This window comes from Gavialis gangeticus, unplaced genomic scaffold (assembly GCF_001723915.1).
Source record: "Gavialis gangeticus isolate Ggan-Ray unplaced genomic scaffold, GavGan_comp1, whole genome shotgun sequence".
Taxonomy (NCBI): domain Eukaryota; kingdom Metazoa; phylum Chordata; order Crocodylia; family Gavialidae; genus Gavialis; species Gavialis gangeticus.
Genome location: NW_017729033.1, coordinates 62,908,151 through 62,915,420, shown reverse-complemented (window position 1 = coordinate 62,915,420; position 7,270 = coordinate 62,908,151). Strand labels below are relative to the sequence as shown.

The following is a 7,270-nucleotide window of genomic DNA, read 5'->3' as shown; positions in this document are numbered from 1 at the left end:
TTCCGGCCCCCGCCGCGGGCTCCTCGGGACGAGCTGCGGCCCCCAGGTCCCCGCACCCGGCCTGGCCCAGGCTGGAGCCCCACGCGCCCCGCCGCACAGCCCCAGCGGCCCGGCTCCCTGGGGCTGCAGGCAGTGCCCCTCTCTATGCACGGGCCAGGCCTGGGCCCGATCAGGCGTCGCCTGCTTGAGCTGGGACTAGGCCGCAGCCGGCGCTGCCCGGGCCCGGGGCATGCCCAGCCGCGCGCCGCAAGGAGCGCCTGCGATGTATTGTCAGGAGTCTTGTCTTGTGTCACTCGGCCAAATAAAGCAGCACTGTATAGTCCCACTTCACTCTGCGCGTTGCCACCTGGACCCGTCTGCAACGAGCTCCAGGGGCCGCTCCCATGCGTGGCCTGGTTCAGCCGCGGAGCCTGGGGCCGGGCTGGGCTCTCCAGCCAAGGCCGGCGCACCGCGAGCGTTGTCCCTGCCGCTCGGCGCGGGCCGCGGCGGGAGCCTGGAAAAGGAGTACGAGGAGTGAAGCGAAGGGGTGGACGAGGCAGGGTCCTTCCTGCCCCGTCCCGCAGAGCCCCCGGGGAAGCGGCTGTGGTGCTCCCCGTGTGGCGTGACAGATGGAAATCTCCCCGCGGACCCGCAACGAAAGGAGCCACCCTTTCTTCTTTTCTTCTCCTGTTAACTTTTGTGTTAAATGTTAACAACCTGGTAGGATCCATTATGTAGCGATTACCAAGTGAATGTTGACTCCAACAGTGACTTCTTTTCTAGCTATTCTCAAGCTGCCCTCCCACGCAGATTTATGTATTTTTTATATTAAATTCCTTCTATCATTAAGCCTGCTCTCTTGTTGACTTTTATTGACCCCCTGCCCCTGTCTCCATACTTTTCCATATTTAATACTGCAACATTTTTTCCAATGCTCTCCCGGCTTTGTTACCTCCCAGTTGACTGCTGTCCCTAATGGCATGTGCTGTTTGCTCTGTTGTTGAACTTGGTAGGGTCACATAGTCTTGTGCTGTGATATTCTATGCATTCCCAACCTTGCTATTCTGATAAGGTGCCTTGTATAACAAGCTTTTTTTCCCTTAGCTACCAACTTCCTAATGACTTAAACAAACACCTTCCCTAATGATCCCCTAGGCTTCCTAGTCTCTTTGGGGTTTTGTTTAGCTGAACTCCTAATGCTCGCCCTGTCCTACTGGCAGTTTGGCCTTTCTGACCTGAGACATCGCAGCTCTTCTCCTTGGAGCGGGTTGCCTTGTCCAGCTCCTCCTGGGCCAAAGGCCAGGATCATGGGAGCACTGCATGCCACCAGCTGCTTGAGGTGACACCGAGTTACAAAGAACCGCAAAGGAAACTTCAGCTCACACAGGCAAATGAATGTGTTCATTTATCTCTCCTAATTCCACACTTTGCTGCATGCCTGGGACATGCAGCTTGGCTGATGGAGAGAATATGTAAAGGAATAAATGTCCTCCCCAAGAAAGATTGGCTTCTTGTAGCCGGTCTGTTCAGTATCATTATGTGACCAATTTCCAGAATTGAAGTTGCCTGGTGTTTTGATTCTTCCCTGCCTGTGCATTTGTGCCCTGGAGGTCCCTTCAAAATGGATACTAATTGTTGGGGCTGCACACTGCTGGCTGCTAAAATGCCCCAGGGCTCCAAGGACCTGCTCCTCAATGGCTTAATTGACAAGGACTTGTCTGTATTTAGGAGCAGCTGGTCCAAAGCATTGGCACATCAGTGCAATCTTAACACAGCATCCCTAGCCTGGAGGAGTATGAGGGTAAACGTGGTTAAAATGAAGGAAGATTTATAGTCAGCCCCCTTGGGTAATGCGACAGAAGACAGCTACCAAGATTTTGCCCTAGTAGGGGTTTCATTCATCAGCTTCCCAGCCTTAGTAACATGTCTAGGAGCCACGTTCCAGCTATTATTAATAATAGGAGGTGGCCATTTAGAACAATTAGGCAGGTGACAATATTCCACAATAATGCATTGGCTCTAAACGAGACAGGGGAGCTACTAACAAACAAATCTGTAGTTGAACAACACTGGGATTGTTCAGGAAGCGCCGCAGTGAGCACCACAGCTCCTTCCCAGTTGGTTTTAGCCCGATCCAAGAGGCGGCGAGCCATCATTTATATAGAAAGTTTGCAGCCCAGAGTGAAATGTGTTACCAGCTAAATTATGACGGGCTTCGTTTTACAACGTTAATAAGGGAAGCTGGGACTGAGCTTCTCACAAGGAAATAGCTGCTTTAAAACACGCATCATTACATTTAAGCTACATCTGGGTTTTAAAATGAAACTGCAATTAGGACTCCAGCGTATTTAATTTCAGGTCATAAAAGCAGATATTTTATTTCGCGGGGTTTTTAACATGCACAGTTCCCCTTCTCCCGATGTAAAAGATTGCATTGCTAAACGAGGCAGGCTATTTTGCCGTAGACTTATTCAGCGCTTTACAAAGCAGGTTTATTGCATGGTTTAAAATTAAGGTTTTTTGTTGTTGCTGAAATGTGTGGGAAATACTTTTCTGTTCACACAGCTCGCCCTGTGAATAGGGATAATAGGTTTGGGATCTGCATTGAAATTTGAAGTTTTTAAACAGAAATTCCCTAACTTTTGCTCGTTTTCTGAACTTTTTTTGCAGGAACAATGCCAACATTGAAGCCCTCGGTTGGAGTCTGCACAGTTGGAGATCTTTGGTGCCATTTTAGACATCTTTGGATTTCATCAATCAAACTGACTGCAATTTTCCATAAAAACCCTGAATTTGGGTCAGAAAGTGGGCAAAGCAGATAAAGATCATTCGAGCTGTCTTATGAGATGATAAATAGATACCCTTTCAGTCCAACAATGCAAGAAGTGCAGTTTTGTAATTCACTTCCATTGGTTTTGAATGCAGTGAGTCGAAACAATTTATACATGTTTTCCCATGGTTTAGAAGATGTCTTTACATACTTGTCAATAGTAACTTGACCTTTTTCCCCACTGAGTTACCAAGTGGTTTTTTTTCTTCCACAGTACAGAAAAGGATTTTTTTTTCTGTTAGCGACTAAATCAATAGATTATTTCTTCTTGTCCTAAGCAACAGCAGATTGTAGATAGCTCGTAGCAAGCCGCACTCCGCTGTGCTGTTTTGCCATGTGCTGCTTTAGAGACAGGTGGTCCGAGCTGGGTTTTAAACAAACCTGTTGGACTTGCTTCGAGCATATTCTTGAACTTGACGAATAGCCTAAAGGTGAAGGAAGACAAGTCCTACCAGAAACCAAATCCCAGAAAGAAACCCGGCAGACTGCCTCATGACCTCAAAGACCGCTTGAAATCTTAACTGAAAGGATGTGGGTGAAAAAAGCAGGGTTACAGTTCTTTCTTTTTCTTTTCACAGTAAAACAAGTCATTCTGATCCTGGCTGATACACTGTCTGCCACACGCTCACTGTTGTGTTTGACCCAGGCTCTCGTGACTTTCCCTCCCCAAACTGCCCGACTGTGTCAGCTTGTTTTCGTTCATTGCGTTTAGACGGATTCATAATTTAAGCTTTCCTGGGCGGCTGAAGGGTCGGAGTCCTACATGACAATGTGCTCTCTTTGCGACGGTCCAGTGGGTGGGCTGGTACATACAGACACACGTGCTCATTTCCTGTTATCACACAGTCCCGAGCTGTGCATGGGTGTGTGTAAACCCCATTAGTAATTAAAGCAAGGATAACGTCACTCTGGAGAACTGTTGTTCTTAGGTGATGCACAAGGGGGGTAAATACTCTTATTCTGCGCAGCTGGGGAAACTGAAGCACAGAGATGCTAAGTAATGCCCCCAAGGTTAGGGAAGGAGTCAGTGGCAGAGCGGGGAATGGAGCCCAAGTCTCTTGACCCACGTCCCCTGCAACGGAGCAGGCTGTATAAACCCCACACCTCAAATGCTGTCCCAGGAAGACTCGGGAGTGCTCCTCACACCCTCCTGGTCTTCCTGCTTAACTAACTAGGGATGTAGGCATCATTCCTTCCTCTTCGCTTGGCTTGAAGGGGAGCGGAAGGAGGGATGTGATGAGCTTTTTTCACCCTTAACCCCTTTCATTCTGCAATTTACTGTAAACAGAGCTTGCTCACAAACAGGCAGCAGCGCGACACACCTTCAAGCAAAGTTCTGTGTCCTCCAGAAGGGCCTATTCCAGCGAGCAAGACCCCTGATTAAACTAACTGGAGTTCTGTAGAGTGAGGACTGGGGTATTTCACCAGGAGCTGGAAAACACATATTCCTGTCCCTGGCCGGACAGGATGTGCAAGACAGGGGCCTCTGCTCAGAGTTTATTCCGGGCCGACCTCAGAGTAAGTGAAAAGCTTCTTCTGCCAGCTCTGTTACATGCAATATGCCATATATATGCCAATACATATATTCATAGATTCATAGACATTAGGGCTGGAAGGGATCTCGGAAGATCATCGAGTCCAGCTCCCTGCCCAAAGGGCAGGAAGTCAGCAGGGGTCATAGGGTCCCAGCAAGACAGACATCCAAATATGCCCACGTGCATGCGCACGCACGCACACACTAGATAGATAGATATCCGTATATATGTCTAGGTGCTTACATATGTACACATATATATGCCTGCATATGTACATATACACAACGTATAGACATATATGTGTGTATGTTTATACATATATGCGTGTACATACACATGCGTGTGGATAGGTACAGAATGTATGGATGTGTGGGTGCGTGTGTGCATGGTTAGGGAGGAAGGACTGTCATTCTTACCTTTTCCCCACAACATTAGTGGCATTTCAGCTAATGGATAAGGCAGCCTCTGACCCTCAGCCTTCTCCAATGTAGCTGGTAAAAGCTGTTTTTCTGTTAATTACATTTGTAACATAAGCTGATGTAGGTTTCCCATTAAAACAACCCTGAAAATATTGACGCTGGTATATCTGGGGAAACGTGATCATGGGCACGTGCATCCTAGCACCGGGTATTTCACTTTTGCTCCCCAAATCGCTCAGACATCGGTTTAAATTCCTAAGTTCTTCGATACTTTCCTGTCTGAAGCCCCCTCGCCGTGTCACTAAAATAACGTTGTGTTTGCCGGGGATCTTTTTCCAAGGTGCAGGGGATTAACCAGGAGCTGCAGGGGACAACGCACCAACGCCCCCTTCTCCACGCAGCACTGTGTGAAGTTTGCCGAGAGGCTGAACAAGCCGGCCAGGCACCACGGTCCGTCCCCTGGCCGTCAGGGGCTTCATAGATCGGTCCCTTAGGTCTTAAAGAGAGTAATTAGTAATAAGCAAATCCTGTTGTTTCTAATTGTTCTCACCCCTAAAGGGAATACTTTCGAGGAGTTTGATTCAGCTCTCCCTAAAGATGACAACACTGAGCCTCTTCCCACATTGACAACAGTTTACCCGCCTTTTGAGCAAGTGGCGAATTAAAATATTTTATTACCAAATGTTTCCTTTCGCGCATGATGTCGGAACAACAGCGCAGTCTGGAGAAGCCCCTCTGCTATTCGTGCCGAGGCCGACCCTGCAGCACAGACTTCATCCCCTCCTTCCCTCCCCCGCATTAAACTCGACGGGAGTTTGCAGCGCGAGGCTGGAGCGGGCCGGGCCGGGCCGGGCACACGCGCGACACCGAGCTGCCCTGACTGCAGTGACGCTCCCTAACTGTGCGACCCAGCCCAGCGCAGGCGAGATCCTTCATTTGTGCGGGACCCTCATTTCGTCTAAACCCAACGGGAATTTTGGCGTTGTCTTAAAAGTCTTGATTAGGAGCGGCTGCTTCCTGTTTATTTCTGCTTTACAGTTCTTAGAAGTGCTCGTCCGAGCCCTCCTACCTGCGGGAGAGAGCACCCAAATGTGGCAGCGCTGGCACAGTATTTCTGCTCCTTTCCTCGCCTCTCTCCCCCTCCCCCTGCCTTTGCTACAGGAAGATTTATGGAGCCCAAACAATGTGAAGAGCCTGCTCGTGGAGTCTTTACCCAGGCAGCTGAAGACAACGGGAGCCCTGCCTGAATAAAGACCGCAGGACTGCTCTGAGCTCTGGTTTTCTTGAGGAACCGGAACGCAAGGACTTCGCGTTATTTTGGCCTTACATGAGGCTGCCAGAGGCATCGGAAAGGCCGGCGAACGATGTAACAAGCCTAAATGGTTGGAAACAATTACTTCACGCCACTCAGTGACTTATCCTGTAACAAGTGTCAGTCCCTTCGCGGACTGAAACGAGAACAAAGATCCTGGGTCGTAAAAAAATACTCTAGTTTCCAAAATTAAACAGAGCCTAAGAGAAGAGAGACCCCTGGAGATACTTCTCAAAAGCCGGCGTGGATCCTGAGAGCGATGCTTGTATCTGGCCTGAGCTCCCAAATCCGAGATCATTTGCAAAACCAGGGGCCAGAAGACAGCTTTCAGAAGGCGGCCAACTTGTGTGCAGCCCTGGGGAGGGGGGAGGGGACTAGTCTCTTCTCAGGCAATAACGCTTTGAAAAATATCTCGCGTCAGGTTACTCTGTTGTAGGCAGCTGGTTATAAATAGCTGTTCCCCGTGGCGCCTTCTACCCATGCTAAAGGCTGTCGTGTACACACGTACCTGCAGCTCGCCTACTCTCTACACCCCGGCCATTGCATTTTTGCAGTGTGTAAGTCTCTGCGAACTCTGTGCGCAGCACAGTCTCCTGGCTGGGGCTCTTAGGCAGCGCCGCAGTACAATAAGAAGCAGCAGGCTCCGGCCTCCAATCGCTGCCCCATGCACGCGGCGGCAGAGGGAGCGGGGGCAGAGATCCGCCCTGTGGGCCAGGGCGAGCGAGGACGCCTGCGAGGCGGCTCTGCCCGGCTCCTGCTCTTGGCCGTGGCCCGGGCCGAGGCGCGTGGCAGCATGCGTTGAACCCGGTGCCAGCTGCCGCTGGGCGTGCGGCGGGTGCTGGGGCCATCGCCCGCGGCCTGGGCTGCACCTGCTCGAGGAAGCGCTGTTGATGAGCGCAGACTGCCTCTTGCACCGGTCACCAAACCGGACGGGGGCTGGAGCAGGCCCCGGAGCCCCGAAAGCAGGGAGCGGCGAGCGCTGGGTGTGTCTGTGGCCTCCCCCGGACCGCGGAAGGGAGGACGCGGTGTGCGGGGCGTCCCACCGCGCCGCGGGTCCCAGAAAGCATCCCGACGCCAGGGCCCCGCTCCTCGCTACGGCGTGAGCCAGGCTGCCCAGCGCCCGCTCCGCAGCCAGGGCCCCGGGCACGGCGCTCCCCGCCAGCCCCGTCCCGTCCCGTCCCGTCCCGTCCCGTCC

General features: G+C 51.4%; 1 long non-coding RNA gene across 1 annotated transcript in view; it reads left to right on the top strand.

Annotated features, from left to right (window-relative positions):
* The window catches only part of LOC109304096, a 16,981-nt gene extending 10,496 nt beyond the window's left edge, over positions 1–6,485 (top strand). Inside the window, exons 2-3 of the long non-coding RNA XR_002099291.1 lie at positions 2,650–4,327; positions 5,104–6,485. This is a non-coding gene — a long non-coding RNA (uncharacterized LOC109304096). The remainder of the gene's footprint in view (positions 1–2,649; positions 4,328–5,103) is intronic.
* The last annotated feature ends 785 nt before the right edge of the window (positions 6,486–7,270 follow it).